This window comes from Miniopterus schreibersii (genome assembly GCF_964146895.1).
Source record: "Miniopterus schreibersii genome assembly, chromosome: 2".
Taxonomy (NCBI): domain Eukaryota; kingdom Metazoa; phylum Chordata; class Mammalia; order Chiroptera; family Miniopteridae; genus Miniopterus; species Miniopterus schreibersii.
In genome coordinates, this window is record NC_138102.1 from 23,291,488 (window position 1) to 23,312,371 (window position 20,884).

General features: G+C 38.0%; 1 protein-coding gene and 1 pseudogene across 3 annotated transcripts in view; both read right to left on the reverse strand.

The window, feature by feature from the left end:
- The window catches only part of KAT6A (lysine acetyltransferase 6A), a 97,185-nt gene that overhangs the window by 63,395 nt on the left and 12,906 nt on the right, over positions 1-20,884 (reverse strand). The window lies entirely within an intron of this gene.
- Positions 7,528-7,916, reverse strand: LOC308553656 (small nuclear ribonucleoprotein E pseudogene; annotated as a pseudogene). The gene has a single exon. The product of its transcript is annotated as a small nuclear ribonucleoprotein E pseudogene (transcript).

The following is a 20,884-nucleotide window of genomic DNA, read 5'->3' on the forward strand; positions in this document are numbered from 1 at the left end:
AAAAAGCCCTATTACTTTCTATAAAAATAAAATTTTAGATTATTATTTTTAATGTTATCATCTAAGGAAACATCACAGTAACTGTGATTCTCAATGAACAACTATATATATATATATATATATATATTCTAGGTTCATATAAGCTAACAAGGGAATAAAATAATTTTTTAAAGAAAAGGCATAACAAAAGTGTCTTCATGGAAAAGACAACATACAAGGTGGTCCTAAGATGACTAATGTGTGTGTATGTTACATTCTTCACAAAACTTTTAATGTCTTTTTCATTTTTCCACAAAATATTCAATATTAGCATTCTTTGTCAAAAGTACAAAAGTCTCATTTTAAAAAAAATACACATTTACCTAACATTAAAAACGCAAATCTGGAGTAATAAGTTTATTTTTATAGAATCAGTCTTGCTGAATACAGTCATATCTATTAATCTCAATTACAATGCATCTATTAACAATTCCCAGGCTGGAATTTAAAATGTGAGGATGAAATTCTATAGTGTGTACTTGAATATAAAATTCTGCCCTCTTCCTAACTTGAGTTCAACTTTGTTTTACATAAATAAGACTTTAAACCAATCTTTTCAAAGGTACTTATATATGTTATTTATAAGTGATAATGTATAATAAAAATAATTATAGCAACTGCTATTATGATTACCATCCACCTCTAGATTACCTTCCACTCCCTGCTGTGCACTCCCTACTCTACTTCACACCCCTTAAAAACGTATCTTAAAGCCCATCTTTCCAACCTACTCACAAATGGGTATTACATATATAGATACATAAATATATCATGAGATACTTGAATATTTTTAAAATATAACTACTGTATTGGAAAACTTATTTTCTTCTTTTTTGTATTATAGTGATTAAGTAAAATGCCTTTTGAAACCCTTAGAAAAATATTTAATACCCACATATATATTAGTTCAAACAAATAGGTGACAAGTGATAATGTGTATTACTTTTTGTTTTCAAAAAGAATGCTATTAGGTGTTCTGTGCTTAATATGTATAAAGTATTCAAGGGGATTCAAAATGTAAATGAAAAAATAGAGCAATATTAAGAGGTAAAAACAAAACAAAACACAAAACACACAAAAAAACAAAAATGTGTACTACAGCTATCTACAGGACAAACTGGCAAGAGAGTAGGAACTTATGTGAGGAAATCCTTCAATAACAGTGCAAAAAACTCTCAATAACCTTTTATTGACAGTAGGCCAGAAGCTTGCACATCAGACAACTCATGTATTCTTTGAGTAACAGTATAGCAAAGCACAGTAGTAGCTTCCTATGGGAAAATAAAAGAGAATTAGGTCCAGATTCTAGAATTTCAACCTTATCTGCTAGATAATTAAGTTTACTAATTAGGACAGATCTACAAAACTCTTGGCTCACTGTTTATGTTCAGTCCACACACACACACAAAAAGCTCAGAGCTCTACCTGGCTTCTTCCTGCCGCTTTTAGGCATGTCTCTTCCCCTTCACAGCCCTCAGGCTCAAAATATCCCATCCTACAACAACTGATTATCACCTACAGCCCCAGTAATGGGATTTGTGAGACAGTCCAGGTTTACACCCACTTTCCTGGCGCTCCCTTTCATCTCAAAAATGACCTAGTTTGAATGACAAATTATATGCTCACCCTAACCTTCACTAACTCAGCAGTCATTTCCAGCCAGGTTTATAAACTCTGTGCTCTACAACATGTCCAAACATTCTTGACTCCAGAACCCTGTCTTGAACCTCCCATAGCTGGTTAAGAGAGCAGCAAATACATGGACAGTCAAAAGAAAAGTATTAGTAAGGGTCAATACAAGAAACTTAACAGGAGCCCCCAAGGATAAGCATAATAGAGAAATGTGAAAATGAGTGTTATTATTGATGCTTTAAAATATCTGGTTTGCCTATAACATTCACTCAGTCCACTGCACTAAGAAGTTAGAGAAAATAATGCTAATTAGACTCTAGTGGGTTTTTTTTTTTTTTAATGTTTTTATTGAGTTTAGAGAGAGAGGAAAGGAGAGAGAGAAACATCAATGTGAGAGACAAATATCGATCGGCTGCCTTCTGCACGCCTCCTACTAGGGATTTAGCCTGCAACCCAGGCATGTGCCCAGACTAGGAATCGAACCCATGACCTTTTGGTGCATGGGACAATGCTCATCCAACTGAGCCACACTGGCCAGGGCTACTGGCTATTGTTTTAAATAAAGATTTTAAATTTAGTTTAGACCTATGCCTACAGATAATTCTTAGAGTTTTCTATTCAAATAAAAATATTAATAAATATAGTGATTAATACCAGAATTAATTACTATTATTTTCAAAATATCAAAAAAAGCATTAAGTGTGGCATCTTAATGTAGGTCCACTTAGAACCTATTGCAGTGGCTATGGGTTTCTATCCACCAACCAACATCTCACAAGAGCACTATACCCAGGTTGGGCCAATTGTAAAAATGCACTCTGATTTCATTCTTTCAAAAACCTTTACGTGGCTAACAAATGCCCCATACTGGTCTAGAACTGGAGATACAAAGGTAAACAAGATAATGTCCCTAAATTCAAGCAATTTATAGTCTAGTGGTAAAAAAGACAAAACCCAAAAAGATGGCTAAAACCCAAAGAGATGGCTAAAATGACTCTCAGTTGTAATAAGTGGTACTGTGAAGCAAATAAGGAGTTTGGAAAAAGATTGGAATGAAGAAGGAGCTGCATGCTTTAGAAAGAAAACCTCTCAGAGGCAGTGATATTTAAGCAGAGATCTAGGGAGAGAAGAAGCTTTACCCCAGAGGGGTAAATCACTGCGTGCAGACGGAACAGCTGTGCAAAAGTCTCAAGAAGAGAGAGAGGCCTGGCCGGTGTGGCTCAGCAGTTGAGCATCGACCTATGATCCAGGAGATGGAGGCTCAATTCCCAGTCAAGGCACATGCACCGGTTGTGGGCTCTATCCCCAGTGGGGTGGGGTGCAGGAGGCAGCTGATCAATGACTCATCATTAATGTTTCTATCTCTCCCCTTCTCCCTTCCTCTCTCTGAAATCAATAAAGACATATTTTTTTAAAAAAAGAAGAAAAGAGCTTGGTGTATTAAGAAACTAAGACATGCCCTGGCCAGTGTGGCTCAGTTTGCTGAATGTCGTTTCATGCACTGAGAGGTCGATGGTTGATTCCCAGTCAGGGTACACACCTGGGTCGCAGGCTCTATCCCCAGTAGGAGGTGTGCAGGAGGCAGCTGGTCGATGTTTCTCACTCATCAATGTTTCTCTCTCTGCCTCTCCCTCCCTCTTTCCCTCTCTAAAATCAATAAAGCATATTTTAAAAAAGAAAAATGGAACTAAGAGAAGAGCAGTGTGGTTACAAAACAGTAAGCAAGGCTAATGGTTTGGATATGAAAGAAAGGGCTATTCCTGAAAGGAAATCAAGGGAGGGACCAAGGAGGACTCCTGGTTTTCTGGCCATAGGGATTGGATTTACTGATATGAAGAAAACTCTAGAAAAAAGAGGGAAGAGGAATCAAGAGTTTGTTATGTTCACATTATTTGAGTTAAGATGTTCAAGTAGGTCAGACTGAAAACTCCAGGGGTTTTCTGAACAAGGTTTGAAAAGATCCCTTTTTTCTTCTAGGGTAGCAAGGGTAGAAGGATCTGAGTCCTAAAACACGTGCAACCATATACCCAACCATTTGAAGAAAACTTGTCTGAGGCAGGAGACAATGTTACCAATTGAAAGCCCCGAGGAAAAGAGAGAAACCAGGCAATAATCTAATCTATGGGTAAGCTGTCCCTAAAGCCAACTCCATCCCTACCCTTCCCTGAAGTAAGATCATATGCACTAATAAATTACTTTTTACTCAAGTGTTTCAGTCACTTACAACTCCAGAACTAACATACCCACGACATGCTAATTTAGATTCTATTTCCTTTACTGAGTAAATCTATTAGGTGTCAGAAAAGAACTAATTTATTTAGTTCTAGAAACTCAAAAAGGAAACAAATTTGCAGCAGGGAAATATAAGAAGCTTCAAAGATCACAAAAGCACCAACATCTTCCGAATCCCCTGGGGTCCGGGAATAACTTTGGGAAGAATAGATGTTAAAAAAAATGAATAAACATGCCCAGCTGGCATGGCTCAGTGGTTCAGTGTGAACCTATGAACCAGAAGGGCACAGTTCGATTCCCAGTAAGAGCACATGCCTGGGTTTCGGGCTCGATCCCCAGAAGGAGGCATGCGGAGGCAACCCATCAATGACTCTCTCATCATTGATGTTTCTCTCTCTTTCTCTCCCCCTTCCTCTCTCTGAAATCCATAAAAACATATTTTAAAAAAATGAAAAAACACAAAAGAGAAAATAACCCTATTTTTTAAATGGGAAAAAAATGGACACTTCGCCAAAGAACAAATATGCACATGAAAAGATGCTCAACATGATATTATTAAGAAAATACCAATTAATTCACAATTAAATACCACTATATTCCTATTAGAATAACTTTTTTAAATGACAATTCCAAATGCTAGTAAGGATGCAGAACACGATACTCTCATATATTGCTGGTAAGAATGCAAAACAGCACAGCCACTATGGAAACAGTTTGGTAGTTTCTCATAAAGTTAAACATACCTTTACCATACAACCCAGTAATCCCCCTCCTAGGTGTTTACCCAAGTGAAGTGAAAACGTATTGTAGTAGACTGAATAACGGCTCCAAAGATATCTCGTCCTAATCCCTGGAACCTGTAAATGTTAATTTATTTGCAGATGTGGTTAAATTAAGGATTTTGAGATTGGAAATTATCCTGGATTACCAGGTGGGCCCTAAATACCATCACAAGTATCCTTATAAGAAAGAAACAAAGGGAAATCTGAAACACACACAGAGGAGAAGGCATGATGTAAATGTGGAGGCAGATATTGGAGTGATACAGCAACAAACCAGGAAATGCGAGGAGCCACCAGAAGCTGAAAGAGGCTATAGAGAAAGCGTTGACCCTGCCAACACCTTGATTTTGGCCCTGTGATACTGATTTCAGAACTCTGACCTCCAGAAGTGTAAGAGAATAAATTTCTGTTGTTTTAAGGTATTCAGTTTGGCAATTTGTTACACAGAAAACTAAGATATCTATGTTCACATAAAAACCTGTATATAAATGTTTACAGCAGTCTTATTCATAATTGCCAAAAACTGAAACCAACACAAATACCCTTCAGTAGAGAAATAAACAAACTATGTGGTACATCCATACAATGGAACACTACTCAGAAATTAAAAGGGACAAAATATTGATACACACAACAACATGAATGAATCTCAAACGCATTATGTTAAATGAAAGAAACCGGACTCAAAAGGTTACATATGATTTCATTTATATGAAAATCTGGAAAATGCAAGACTACAGGGAGAATAACAGCTCAGTAGTTTGCCAGTTTAGGGGGAGTCAGGTTTGACTATACAAGGGTTGCACAAGGGAAGTTTATTAGAGAGGATAATAGAATTTTTCTGTATCTTGATTGTGGTGGTGATTATACAACCCTTTGACCTTGTCAAAACTCATAAAACTATACACCAAAAAGAATACACTGTTCCATATAAGTTTATAAATAAATGCAGTGTTACAAAGGGGAGTAGCTCTGCCATGTTTTGTTTTGTTTTTTTAATATATCTTTTTATTGATTTCAGAGAGAGGAAAGGAGAGGGAGAGAGAGAGACAGAAACATCAATGATGAGAGAGTCATTGATCGAGCCCGCAACCCGGGCATGTGCCCTGACCAGGAATCGAACTCTGATCGCCTGGATCCTAGGTCGACACTCAACCGCTGAGCCACGCCCGGCCGGGCTCTGCCATGTTTCTTTAATGCTGATATGCACACATGTACAACCACTCCTTTATTCAATACTCAAACACAGTTGATCCTATCTTAACCAAGGTTGCTAGTCCTTTTGTGGCTTTCATTCAAAACCATCCTTGATATTAATTTATTAACTCTATTTCATCTAAACAGAGGGTGGGAGGGAGACAGTTGAACAGTGTGATGGCCTTTCCAATCTAATAATATACTTATCTCTCACAGACCAGGATATTTTGCAGCAGCACTAACCCATGCATAAATGACATTCTAAGCAATTGAATAATCTCCCAGCATTTTTGTCAACAAGTACTAGAAGTAAGACTGGCCTGTAATATTATACTGAATTCCCATAGGTACTCCATTTCCTTCTCTCCCTTCCCTCAACCTTTCCCTTTCAGTTCCCCCCTAACCTTGGTCACTAAAAATACATAATAAAAATGACCAAAACTCTCTTTTGCCTAACCTTTTTAGAAAAGTAATATTAAATCTGCAATCCAATTTTGTTCAAAACTCTGTTTGTAAACCAGTTGTTTACAACTTGTAACAAAATATTCCATTTAAAAATGTTCTAAAAGTTGATTAAGCCCAAACAAATCAATAAAACATAATGTTACCAAAATAGTTAGATTCCCTAACTACTTTTCAAGACACAGAGAGGTCTGAATAAAAGCTCTAAAGATAGAAACACATTTCCTCCATGACCCTATACCCTAAAAAATGTGTGTTTGAAGGGAAGGAGAGTGATTCCTAAGCACTGGAAATCTATTAACTACACCGTGACAAAATATAATAATTATGATCTGTTAAGCATTTTAAACTATATACTAGTACCTGTCCATTATTTCACTTAATCATTACAAAAACCCTATACTACTATCAATGTCTCAGTTTTACAGATGATAAAAATTAAGGCTTAGAGAAGACAGTTTGCCTAATGTATCATAGAAAAGGGAATACCACTCCTCACTGATAGGAAAAAAAAAGTACATAGAAAACAATGGGCTAGAGACTCAGGATCTATACCTAGAAAGTTGTGTGACCCCTCTCCCCCCGCCAAAAAAAATTAATTTAACTTTCTAGGTCTCAATACAACCTGTGAGATCAATTACATGTTCCAATCCTAAACTTCTATTATTTATGAAGACCACCATAGAGGAGTGCCTTTCTACCATGGAAGCAATCAAGAAAGTGCCTGTAACTCAGAGGTTGGCAAACTGTTTCTGCAGAGGGTCAGAAAGTATTTTAGGTTTTGCAGACCATATAAGGTCCATATCATCTACAGTATATTATCTGTTTTGCTTTGTTATAAATCTTAACATAAAACTGGCTGAAGGTCCATGTAAAAATAGGTCTTAGGATCTTGCCCACAGGCTGAGTCTAGTTTGTTGATCCCTGCTCTAAATCAACTGCTTTGGTATATTTTGAATTGGAAAAGAGAAAAGTGATGGGCATTTGGGTAGACATCCTTCTGGGCATTCTTATTAAGAAGTTGGATATCTGTGTCACTGATTTTCTAAATGTATTACTGAGTACAGTCTACGTTTTTCCCTCTCCCAATCACTTCCCAGCATCACTTTTTCTTTTTTTCTTTAACAAAAACAATTCCACATCATTTACTGTCATCTGGTAGTAACATAAGGGTAATGAAAGCAATATGAATAAATGTTTATGAACTATATTCCCAACAAAGGACACCTAAAAAACACAAACTGTATTGCTTCTCAACAATTTCTCACTTCATTAGTCATTTCTAGTTGGAGACACTTGGGAGCAGAGTAATATTATCTTCTTTTAGCATGATCCGATCTAGTTGTTTTCTTGACTTTGTTTTAGAATGAATCTCTTCTGCATCATCTAATACGAGGTTCATATACTCATCAAAACCAATGATACAGCCCTCTATCTGCATATTCACTTGCTCATAAAGCCACACCTGAATCTGAGATCTATTTTACAAGTATCTGAAGATGAGGTTGATGGGCTGCACCATCACCTTCCGCACCTTTTGGCCCTGGCTGCGGTACGTCATGGTGGACGCTAACAAAGCGTATCACTTTTTCTTAATGGCTATCTTCCTAACTATAAACAGGTACCCATTTGGTCTGAACACCTAGATTGATTCATTTAATATGTACTGAAAACCCACCCACTATGTGCCAGACACTACGGAAAAAAGCAGGCATCGAAAGAAAGCCCTCTTGGAGCTTGCATTCTAGTAGGAGACAAAAATAAATAAAATATAGAGTATGTCAGATGGCAGTAAGTGTTACATACAAAAATGTCACAAGAAATGGTAATAAGTTCCAGGTGTGGTGGAGAGACTGCAATCTCATACAGGGAGGGAAGTGAGGTAAATAAGTCATGCAAATATTTACTTTGGAGACACCACCACAACCACCACCCCAGCTCTATGTATGCATGTCATTTTATTCATTTATGCCTCTCTTAGTATGCTCTATTTTTCCCAATGCACATATCTTATAATGTATCTTTTATTTCTTATGTTCGTTAATTTTTTTACTGTCTACACACACACAAAGGAATGTGAGCTACATATAGTGTGGAAGAGTTGAGGACAGTACCTGGTACTTGGCAGATACTCAATAGATACTGGGGGAGGGAGATGTCCCAATAGAGGGAAGGGTAAATTCAAACTCCCCTGAGGCAGGGATGTACCTAGGAACAACAAGCAAGTCAGTGTGGCTGGTGGACAGTAGGGAGGGGGAGAATAATAGGAAGTAAAACCAGGAAGTGTGTGTATGTGGGCAAGAAAGAACAAAAGCAAGGACATAATTAGGAGGCAATAGCAATGGCACAGTCAAAAGAGTTTGAATCAGATGGTAGCAGTACAGGATGTGAGAAATGAATGGATTCTGCATTTATTCTAGGAACAGGGTTTGAAAAACTTTTACTGTAAAGGGTTAAGTAGTAAATATTTTAGGCTTTGCAGGCCGTAAGGTCTCTTGCAACTATTCAACTCTGCTCTACAGCATGAAAGAAGCCACAGACAAGTGTAGCTGTGCTCCAATAAAACTTTATACAGACACTGAAATCTGAAATATAGTTAATTTTCACATGTATGAAATGCTATTCTTTTTTTCCAACCATTTAAAAATGTAAAAAAAAAAAGTAAAAAACATTCTTAGCTCATAGGCTGTACAAAAAGAGGTGGGGGCAAGATTTGGCTGAGGACTCTAAATCGCCAATCCCTGCTCTCAGAGCAGAGCCATAAGGATTTGCTATTGGACTGCAGGTGATGTGTGAGAAAAAGAGATGGCAGATATGCTATTATAGTCTCTTTGCTATAGTTAGTTTTCCTACCACACTGTCCCATATACAACATAAAGCAAAACAACTTCTGGGCCATAATTCTGTAATTGGCTATTACAGACCATTCACAATCACCTATACCCATGCTACAGCTATCCAAGGCTAAATCCCACAGGAAAATCAATTGAAGGAAATATTCCAGTGACTATAACCACATTTTTTACTTGATATTTAAAGGCTATTGTCTTTCTTAAAACACACATAGAGAAAAGTCTCAAGTTACCATTTTTTAAAAATATATAAAAATAAATCAATAAATATACCTGCAATCCATAACATGATCAATTTTTCTTTTGGGTTTTTTTGGGGAGAAGTGGGGTAGAAATCACAGCAATAAGACAAGGACAGATGGGAGGACAATAGAGAAGCAAAGAAAGTATGAAAAAAGAAAAGGATAAAGTGGGGCAGGAAGAAGAGCAAATTAGCAAATCTAAACACATACATTTAAAAAAGAAAAAGAAATCCAGAGATGTCACTCAATTCAGATGAGCAACTTCATATTCAATGGAGATAGAAACTGAAGCAGAAGCAGAAACTGTGTGTGATCCAACAACATACTCTGGTGCATGCAGTGATTGACTTTAGTTACAGGTTGAGGATCAGGTTAGGTTAAATTAGGTTAGATTATAGGTTCGGGTCTCTTTAATTAGTTGAGGAATCATTGTTCATAATTCTTCAACTACCCTTCACCCTTAAGCCTCAAGAGACTATTTCAAATGGTTTAACGGTGTGAGGGGAGAGATTAAGACATGAGGAGAATAATAAGAGAGTAGGCTAGAGAATGTCAAATCAAAGTTAGAGGTGTCCCACCAATGTCATCCACAAAGACGTAACAAAAATCTATTGATATATCACAGGCATATAAAAACCCACAAATAATTTATCCAAAGAGGTCAGGGCCTTGGCTTTGAGTCCGTTCTGTACTCAGAGAATTCTGACTCTTAAGCTAGCAGCCCTGTGCTATGGTAAGCAGGACTGCAATCCATAGTCAGGTCCCTTCAGCATCTGTGAGCTCAGGGAAAAGAAAGCAGTACTGGGAAGCAAAGAGGGCAGATAAACCAGGAGGCAACTATAACAAACAACTTCCTAGATACCACAATAACATTTAATAGACAATCCCAGGTAGTTAACAATGTCACACACATAGGAGGCACTTTGTAACTGAATACAAAATCCTTCTTGCCTAACCCTAGCCGGTTTTGCTCAGTGGTTAGAACATCAGCCTGAGGACTGAAGGGTCTCAAGTTTGATTCCGAAAAGGGCACATACCTCGGCTGCAGGCTTGATCCCTGGCCCTGGTCCAAGCCACGCAGGAGGCAACCAATCAGTGTGTCTCTCTCACATTGCTGTTTCTCTCTCTCTCCCTCTCCCCTGACATCCTTCCACTCTCTCTAAAAAGCAATGAAAAAAAATATCCTCAAGTGAGGATTAAAAAAATCCTTCTTGCCTTAAATTCAAACACAAATTACTGTATCTTCAAAGTGCTCACAAATTAGTATATCCAGAAAGCCTTCCATGCCTATCTACAACTTCCTATAAGTTTTATAGACACATTTCAACTCCTGAAATATATACTATCTTCTCCTCTCAGGAGAGAAATGAGTAATAAAGGCTGAGCTAAAAATGTATGCTCAAGGGTACTTTTATTTAAAAACTTGTCTTTAAAAAGGCATTTTGATTTAATTTTGTTTTAAACATGTTTTTGTCACTTCCAATGCCACGAACAACTGAGTCAAATAGCAACTTACCTATTCCTACTTTAATAATCCAAACAGCCAACAAGTCTGATATTAATATAGAAATGCAAAATAGCAAAGAAGTTTGCTCATAGATATACACAAACCCTAGAGAGAGGATTTTCCAACTGAAATAGACTGGAAAAATTTTTCCCCTTTAAGTAACTGCCACAGATATTTTACTGCAAATACAGACAATCATAGACTGCAACTGCTATTAACAACCAAAAGGCTAAGTAAGTTCTGAAAGATCAGAGCTCCAGAAAAAGCATAATGGCAGTACTTTCTAAACAGGTCTTAAGGGTAGTAAGAGATGGGAGTAGGAGGTTGTCTTCCCTTACACAAATAAATTCCAGTTAGCAAAAGTAAACAGGTGTAGAGGTGGGGATTCCATAATTCCCTTAATATGCTTATGTGAACTATAAATATGCACTGTGTCCTAAACTTACTGTGACAAGGATTTCTCTGCTCTCTAAACACATATTCAGGAACTGTTGTACCAAGGAAGCAACTTGAGAAACACAACTCTCCTACTTGTTGTTTTGGAATTAATAGTAAAAGTGAGCAATATTGCCCAGCCAATGTGGCTCAAGGGTTGAGTGTCGACCCATGCACCAAGAGGTCGCTGGTTCAATTCCCAGTCAGGGCATATGCTGGGGTTGCTGCTTCATTCCCACTGAGGGGTGTGCAGGAGGCAGCTGATCAATCTTTCTCTTTCCCACTTCCTTCCTCTCTCTAAAATCAATAAAAACATATTTTTTTAAAAGTGAGCAACAGCCCGGCCAGGCGTGGCTCAGCGGTTGAGCGTCGACCTAGGATCCAGGCGATCGGAGTTCGATTCCCGGTCAGGGCACATGCCCGGATTGTGGGCTCGATCCCCAGCTGGAGTCGTGCAGGAGGCAGCCGATCAATGACTATTCTTTGATGTTTCTATCTCTCTCTCTCCCTCTCCTTTCCTCTCTCTGAAATCAATAAAGATATATTTTTAAAAATAAACAAATAAATAAATAAATAGTGAGCAATAAAGCCCGGCCGGGCGTGGCTCAGCGGTTGAGCGTCGACCTAGGATCCAGGCGATCGGGGTTCGATTCCCGGTCAGGGCACATGCCCGGGTTGCGGGCTCAATCAATGACTCTCTCATCATTGATGTTTCTCTCTCTCCCTCTCCTTTCCTCTCTCTGAAATCAATAAAAAGATATATTTAAAAAAAAAAAAAAAAGTGAGCAATAAAAATTTGCCCTGGCCCTGGCTGGTGTGGCTCAGTGGCTGGAGCACCAGCTCATGCACCAAAGGATAGTCTGCTGGATTCACGGTCAAGGGCATGTACCTGGGATGTGGGCTTGCTCGCAGCCCTGATTGGGTTGTGTGCAGGAGGCAACCGATCAACATGTCTCCCTCTCTCTCTCTCTCTCTCTGGCCCCCTCTCCCTCCCTTTCACTCTCTCTAAAAATCTATGGAAAATATATCCTCAGGTGAGGATTAAAAAAAAATTGGCCCTAGTTGGGTGGCTCAGTTGGTTAAAGCATTAACTCACTACACTAAGGTTACAGGTTCAATCTCCAGTCAGGACACATGCAAAAATCAACCAATGGATGCATAAATAAGTGGAACAACAAATCAATGTCTCTCGCTCTCTCTCCTAACCCTCTCTAAAATCAATAAATAAAAATGAGCAATAAATATTAACATCAAGGCTCATTATTCAAAGATTAACTAGAACTTTTCCTTATAACAAATACACACACACTCTACAAGGTTGGGCAAAAGTAGGTTTACAGTTGTTTGTATGGGAAATAATACAATAATTAATAAATAATATTACAAGAATAAATTCTGTGTTTTGTGCACTCACAACTGTAAACCTATTTTTGCCTCACCCTGTATATTTTAGCAATCCTTTTCAAAATAGATTTACATATGCATATACTTGAATTAAAAACACCAAAATAAGTACACAAACACTTTTTAACACTTCTAATATCTCTATAAACATAAAACAACAAACTGAGATTAATGGTTACAAATACAACAGTCAAAGTATAATACCCATAAAATAAGAGTCAAAGAGAACTGCAATATGAAAATGACTCCTACACTTTAAAACAGAGGGGCACTAGTGAATACAAGTAGATAGCTCTACTATGAAGGTGGGGGACAAGGGGAACAGAAGAAATTTTTTCCCGAAGGTAGCATTAAAGGTCAAGACTTTATTTGGGGGGGGGGGGGGGGGGCGCGTTTCCAAGCTTTCACATTTTTAACAATAGTAAATTCAACAATTTAATACTACTGTCTAAAAATTTTTTATGTTATTAAATTATCCAAATGACTTTGGACCTCTGGGGTGTGCAAAAAATATTGGCATTGCCTATACTTCCATTTCCCCCAATTTACTTTTGCCAAACTTTGTTAGTTAAATTTTTAACATAAACTTACTGAAAATGCTCTTAAAGATATTTTTATCATATAGCAATAAAAAATGTAAGCAAAATTAAGTATCCTTAAACCCTTTTAAATTCAGAATTCATCTCTGAATCACTTTTCTGTTCAGAGTTGCCAGTGCTCATTTTGTGTTTTTGTTGTTATTGTTTGTTTTAGGGGTATCATTCTTTGGACCACCCAGGGTGTCAGTGATGCAGTAATTCTTAAAAGACTATTTCACTCTAGTCTCCAGAATTTTCTTCCAAGAAAATTAGCCCATTTTGCACGTTTTGATGCTAACACTTTTTTTTTTTATTAAAACACATCTTTATTGATTTCAGAAAGAGGAAAGGAGGGAGGGAGAGAGAGATAGAGACATCAGTGATGAGAGTCATTGATCGGCTGCCTAGCCCGCAACCTGGGCACGTGCCCTGACTGGGAATCGAACCCCAATCTCCTGGATCCTAGGTGGATGCTCAACCACTGAGCCACGCCCGGCCGGGTGATGCTAACACTTTCTTGATCTTACCAGAAGGTATCCACGGAAAGTTTCTATGAACAAACCAGGACTCATATAATCCTAAAATGGTTTGTGGATCCCCAAATTTTTATCAGTCTTTCTTCAACAGTTTAAAACACTACTTCAGTAAAAAGATGCCATCAGCACTGTTTGGATACATTTTAACAAGATCCCCAGATGAACATTTGAAAAGCAGTGCTATACAAAATGGTGCTTACTTATATTAAAGTCATTAGTTTGATTCCCAATATGAGACAGGTCACTATGCATGGGAAAAAACTACAAGGCTTCATCCTTACCATAATCTTGAGCTTCAATATACAAAATAAAGACCTACACTGACAACTTTAACTTGTTCTTTAATTGGGGGAAGAGAGAGACATTGTTACTAAAAAATAGGGCCAAACAGGGGAACTGTTCAAATATTTTGCCTCTTCCAAAAAATATGACCAGAGAACATCCATCCTAATTTAAATGGATTATAGAGAATATGAAAAACTATCTAGATGATTGTTTCTATGTCCTGTTAGAACTGATCTGTCTTCATGAAAACTTCAAATAGTCTTCAGAATATTATGACAGTATCTTGTGGGTTAATAAGTTGATTTGTTTTGTTTTGTTGTTTTACTGGAAAAAGAAGAGGGAAGTCAGCACTACTTCCTGCTGTTTATTTTTAAAAACAAAGGCTAAAAACACCATTGGAGCTACAATTTACTCAGGCTAAAAATAGTCTTTAAAAAGGTAGTTGCTTGGTGAATTTGGTGATTTAGGTACAATTACTACTCCTCTTTTACAGAAAAGGAAAGTGAAGCTCATGGAGGGTAAAGTAACTTAAAGGTCAAACAACAAGTAAGTGATGAGGCTAAGATCATACTCTTCTACAAGCCCTAAACTAATTAGAATTAATGTTGTATTAATTCAGGGAGTACTTTAAACTACTACACCAATTCACCAGAATTTCAGTTTATCTCAACTATGAGTTCAAAGTGTGTGTTTTTCTTTTGACCACCACCCCACTAGCCTCTATATTGCAGTTCATATACTTAAGCTATATTACCTTGGGCAAATCACTTGACCTCTATGAGCCTGTTTCACCTATAAAATATACAACCTCCTTAAAGCATTATTATAACCTAAATATAGTATGTAGCGTATAATATTTATTCAAAAGTATATAGGTTTTCAAATACAAGTACTACATAACATGCACTTAAAAAGACTGACCAACAAGGACACACTAAATCATCTATTAAATAGGGTTTCCCTGCCATCAGTAGAAAATAGGCTAAGATTTTTATTTGGTGGGGAGGCATCATTCTATAGGACAGAAACCTACCAGTATAGGCAACTGCTCATAAGAGAGACTCAACAAAAATACTTAAATATTTGTTTTGTTTTGTTTTAATCCTTACCCAAGGATATTTTTCTATTGATTTTTTTTTAGAGAGTAGAAGGGAGGGAGGGAAGGAGGAAAAGAGAGAGAGAAAAACATCAATGTGAGAGAGAGACATCTACTGGTTGCCTCCCCCACATGGGATCGAAACTGCAACCCAGGCACGTGCCCTTGAGCAGAAATTGAACCTGCAACCCTTTGGTGCGCAGCCAAAGCTCTAACCACTGAGCAACACCCGCCATGGCAAAAAAAAACACCCACAAAACCTAGATATTTCTTAAAGCAACATCATAACAGTTAAAAAAAAAAAGTACACCTCAACAAATTTCTGATTACCTCTAAGGATTGTTTGCTTTTAAGTAACTGGCTTAAGACAGCCTATCTATACAGGTTGTCGCTTGTCACTGGAGGTTGACAGAACAAACGCCAACGAGAATGAAAGAATGGAGTAAAAAATGGATAATGATTCTTCATTTATTGGACTGCCAAAGATCAAAAAGTCTGATACCACTATGTTTCCATGGGCATAGGGAAACAAGTACTCTCATATACTTGTTGGTGAATCCCTATGAAGAAAAATTTAGAAATACAAAATTACAAAGACATACATTCTTTGACCCAATTACTCCACTACTAGGAACTTAAAAGTAAATAATGTATGAAGGAGATTATTCAATTTACTACTGTTTATAATCATAGAAAATTGGAAATAGGAGATTAAAGATGGCGGCGGACTGAGTGGAAGCTACACTGGCACTCTCCCGGGACCAAACTGGAATTACAACTAAAATATAGAAAAACCATCCTGAATAATCAATTGCAACTGAAGACTAGCTCGAGAGCACCCTCATAACCAATGACCTAAAGCAGAGACCGCATAGAGCCTGGTAGGAAGTACAGAGGCGCAACAGGGCTGGCTGGCCTCCCACAGGCAGCAGCTGAAGGTCCAGAGGGATATCTCAGCTGTGGGGATTCCCACTGAGGACTCTGGGGCTTAATCCCAGGCTGGGCTTCCCGGCCCAGAGCACCAGAACTGAGAAAGGTGCCCACATAACATCTGGCTGTGAAAAGCATTAGGGTTTCTGTCTGCCAGGGAGAGATGGCTAGAAATGCAGGCACCCTCTTAAAGAGCCAACACACAAAGTTTCGTGTGTAGCCATTCACCTTGGGCTCCAGCAGGAGGGCAGAGTGGACTGGAGCTGTGTGAGGAGAATCTGGGGTTGTAGGCTCTGGAGATTGAGATCAGAAGGCACCCATCTGGACTCCTATGCCGAGTCATTCCCCCATACTGCACAGGACATCTTTCTCAGGCAGACAATTTGCTGCTTTTGCCTGGAGGGGAAGCAACTGCCCCACTCTGCTGGAAAACCTCTCACCCTACTCAGAGGAGTTTCTACATCCTGAGGTTCCTTAAGAGACTGATAACAACCAGCTGCCCCACCCAGTGGAGTTTCTACAGCCTAAAGCTCATTAAGAGAATCAGATTAGTCAGCCTGCAGGCAGAGGCAGACCTCAGAGTGCTTTGAGTCTTTGCCTGATCTGCTTCTGGACCCGGGCCTTGGAAAAGCATACTTTGGTGTGCACCTTGGTCCCGTCTAACAGGACAAGTAGAGGAGACCTCAAGCCATGGGTTGTTGATAGCTCCAAACAGTGTATTCAGGGCTAGTCACAAACTGTGTCTGATGTTGGCCTGCACCAGAGACCCTCCAAAAAGACTGACAGTCCTGGCTGATCTACCTAACACAGAAACAAGCAAGCAGCCAAAATGGGGAGACAAAAAAACAAGCCCCAAATGAAAGAACAGAAGAAGTATCCAGAAAAAGTTAAATGAAATGGAGATAAGCGATCTATCAGATATGGAGTTCAGAATACTGATTGTAAGGATACTCAACAGCATGAAAAAAGATATGGAAACTATGAAGGTAACTAAGAATGACATAACATAAATAAATAATACACTGGAAGGAATAAACAGTAGATTAGAGGAAGTTGAGGATCAGATCAGCGAATTAGAAGACAGGGTAGAAAAAAATCAACTCAATCAGAGACCCAAAAAGAAAAAACAATTAAAAAAACAGGAGGACAGTTTAAGGGAGCTGTGGGACAACATGAAATGTAATATTTGTATTATAGCAATGTCAAAAGAGGTCGAAAAGTAAGCAAGAGTTAGAGAACCTATTTGAAGAAATAATGGCAGAAAACTTCCCTAACCTGGTGAAGGAAAAAGTCACACAAGTTCAGGAGGCACACAGAGTCCCAAGCAAGAAGAATCCAAAGAAGCCCACACCCAGACATATCATAATTAAAATGCCAAAACTTCAAGACAAAGAGAGAATATTAAACACAGCAAGAGAAAAGCAATCAGTTACCTACGAAGGAGCTCCCATAAGGTTGTCAGCTGACTTCTCATCAGAAACTCTACAGGCCAGAAGGGAATGGCATGAAGTATTCATGATAATGCAAAACAAGGATCTGAAACCAAGACTACTCTATCCATCTATCAAAACAGATGGTGAAATAAAGAGCTTCCCAGACAAAAAAAAAAGGCTAAAGGAGTTTATCACCACCAAACAAGCACTGAGGGAAATGTTAAAGGAACTGCTGTAATTAGAAGTAGAAATAGAAGCATTGCAAGATATGTTAAAGGGACTGCTGTAATAATAAGAAGAAATAGAGAGAGAAACATAGGCATAAAGAACTAAAATGGCAATAAATACGGACCTATCAATAATAACCTTAAAGACTTTAAGGGAGAGATCAACAACAAACAGCCACAGTCATGGACTTTAACACCCCACTGACTTCACTGGATAGATCTTCCAGACAAAAAGTCAACACAGAAACAGTGACTAAATGGCACACTAGATCAGATGGATTTAACAGATATTTACAGAACATTTCACCCCAAAGCTGCAGAATATACATTCCTCACATGGGTCTTTCTCAAAGATAGACCACATGTTAGGACATAAAACAAGTCTCTACAAGTTCAAGAAGACTGAAGTTATATCAAGCATCTCAGATCACAATGGCATGAAATTAGAAATCAACTACAGTAAAAACACTCAAAAACATTCAAACACATAGAGGCTAAATAGCATGTTATTAAAAAATGAATGGGTTACCAGTAAGATCAAGAAATAAATAAAAAACTTCCTGGAAACAAATGAAAATGAACATCCAACAACCCAAAATCTATGGGACACAGTGAAAGCAGTCCTAAAACGGAAGTTCACAGCACTGCAGGCCTACCTCAAAAAGCAAGAAAAATGTAGCTAAAGGAGTGCGGGACTTGAAAGAGACATGGGCTCTAGTTCCATTTATTCCCTTAACTAACCACATAACTCTGCATGAAAAAAACCTGAGTATCATAGCATCTGGACTGTCTTCCTTACTATGAAAATGTTATATAAAATATAAGTGAAAGCAAAATCCTTTATAATCTGTGAGACACTTCAGAAACATGTTATTACTACCCATATGAAGTTTTGGAGAAAAATACTTTATTTCCCCTTTTCCTTCTCTGGCTTTCCTGGCTGAAGTTAAGAGTTCTCTGCTTAGCTAAAGTTATCACAAACAAAATTATTTTTATCATTCTTTCAAAGATAGTAGATGATGGAGCCAACCCACTTGTAAAGCATTACAAGAGAGTAAAAGATGTTTTTACTGAAAATTACATATATAAAATCCCAAACAGACAAAAGCAGGTATTCAACAGCAACTAAAAGTTGGAGCTTACACAGTACATTTACCAAGGCCTTGATGCTCTTACAAATTAGGGTTAATGAGAGCAACAGGAGGCCTAGGTAGGATGGCAGCAACTAGGGCAAAAAGGGCCAACACAGAGTAGAGCTACAGAAGTGACAACAGTTATGGTTGTCAAGCTTGGTCACCTTGCAGCCATCTTAATGATATCCTTTGCTAGTGCTCTAAGTTTGAAGTTGTTTGTTTAAAATCTTGGCCTATTCTTATGCAATGAGAAAAATGTGTTTACCTCTGCCACCACTGATGTTACTTACCCTGTAGTATAATTCTTCAGATAAAACATATTCTTTCTTCTACCATTAAAAGGGAAAAAAAGATAAATGTATCCTGCTGGCTTAGAGGTTACCTTAACCATATAAAATGCTAATGAATGTTTGCTGGGGAGAGCAGTGACTTCAAAACAAAGATCTAAAAGTTAGACATGTGATTTGGTGTTTTATTCCTATTCAATTAAACATTTATTATGGGCCTACAATGTTTTGCTTCTAGACCTTGGTACATGCTGTTCCCTTTGCAGGAACTACTCTCTTTTCCACCCCACCCATGTGCTTCCCCACCTCACTAACCTCTCACATGTGACTTCCTCTGAGAAGACTTCCCTAACTTCCCCCACTCCCTGTGCTTCCACCACACTGTTTTTCCCATCAGAGCACTTATCACTGTGTTAATCACAGGGACTGTATCTCCTTTACTCATGACGTAATCACTGGGCTGGCACCTGGAAGATGTTCCATAAATACCTGTAAAGCATACCAAACATTGTGCTAGATAAACAGGTATACAAAGATGAAAAGGAAGATCCTAAATTCACTGTATAGTAGGAGAGACAGGCTAAAGCAATACAATGTAAAATAAGCTACGATGGAGGTATGTACAAGATATCAGGGGCATAAAGAGAGCTGAGTCAGCCTGGAAGCAGGATAGGAGGAAGGGAAGGAAGAAGAGGAAAAAGTGTATGCCTAATCTAAGTCTGCAAGGTTAAATTAGAGCTAACTGGTGAAGAAGAGGGAAAGAATGATCATTTGAACGAGAGATAAACATAGGAGCAAGAGAAAATAAGGCGAATGTGAGGAACTGCAAGTAGTTTGAACTATGCAGTGGTTCTCAAGCCTTAGCAAGCCTCTGATTAACAGGGAGGGTTTATTAACATACAAGTTGCTGGATCCCCACCCCCTAGTTGGTGATTCCGTAGGCCAGGAATATGCCCCAAGAATTTGCATTTCAAACAAGTTTTCAGATGATACTACTACTATTTCTAGTCCCAGGACCACACTTTGAGAGTCATGGTATTGCGGAACACGGAGAGCATATGAAAAAGCACCAGTAGACAAGACTGGAGCAATGAAGGGGGGGAAGAAGCAAGTTAAAAATAAAATACTATGCCATGGAATTTGGCCCTGAAGGATTTTAATAAAAGAAGTTTAATTTTAGAACGATGATAATAATAGCTAACATTTATAGAGCACTGGACTTCATATAATAGCTGTATTAGCCATATGTGGTTATTTCAATTAAATTACAATTAAATAAAATTGAAAGTTCAGTTCTTCAGTCAACCAGCCACTTTTCAAAAGATGGCTGCTGTACTGAGCACAGATAAAGAACATTCTATTATTGCACAAATCTCTATTATTAGACAATAATGATATGTACTGACTCATTAAATCTTCACAAGTTCATTATGAGATAGGCACTGCATTATCCCCATTTTATAGAAAGAAATATGGCAAAGAAAGATTAAACAAATCACCCAAAGTCATAAAACACGTAGTACCAATATGAGGTGCGAATCCATATGGTCTGGTTCTTGAGCCTGTGTTCTTAATCGCTTCTTAATAAGATCATT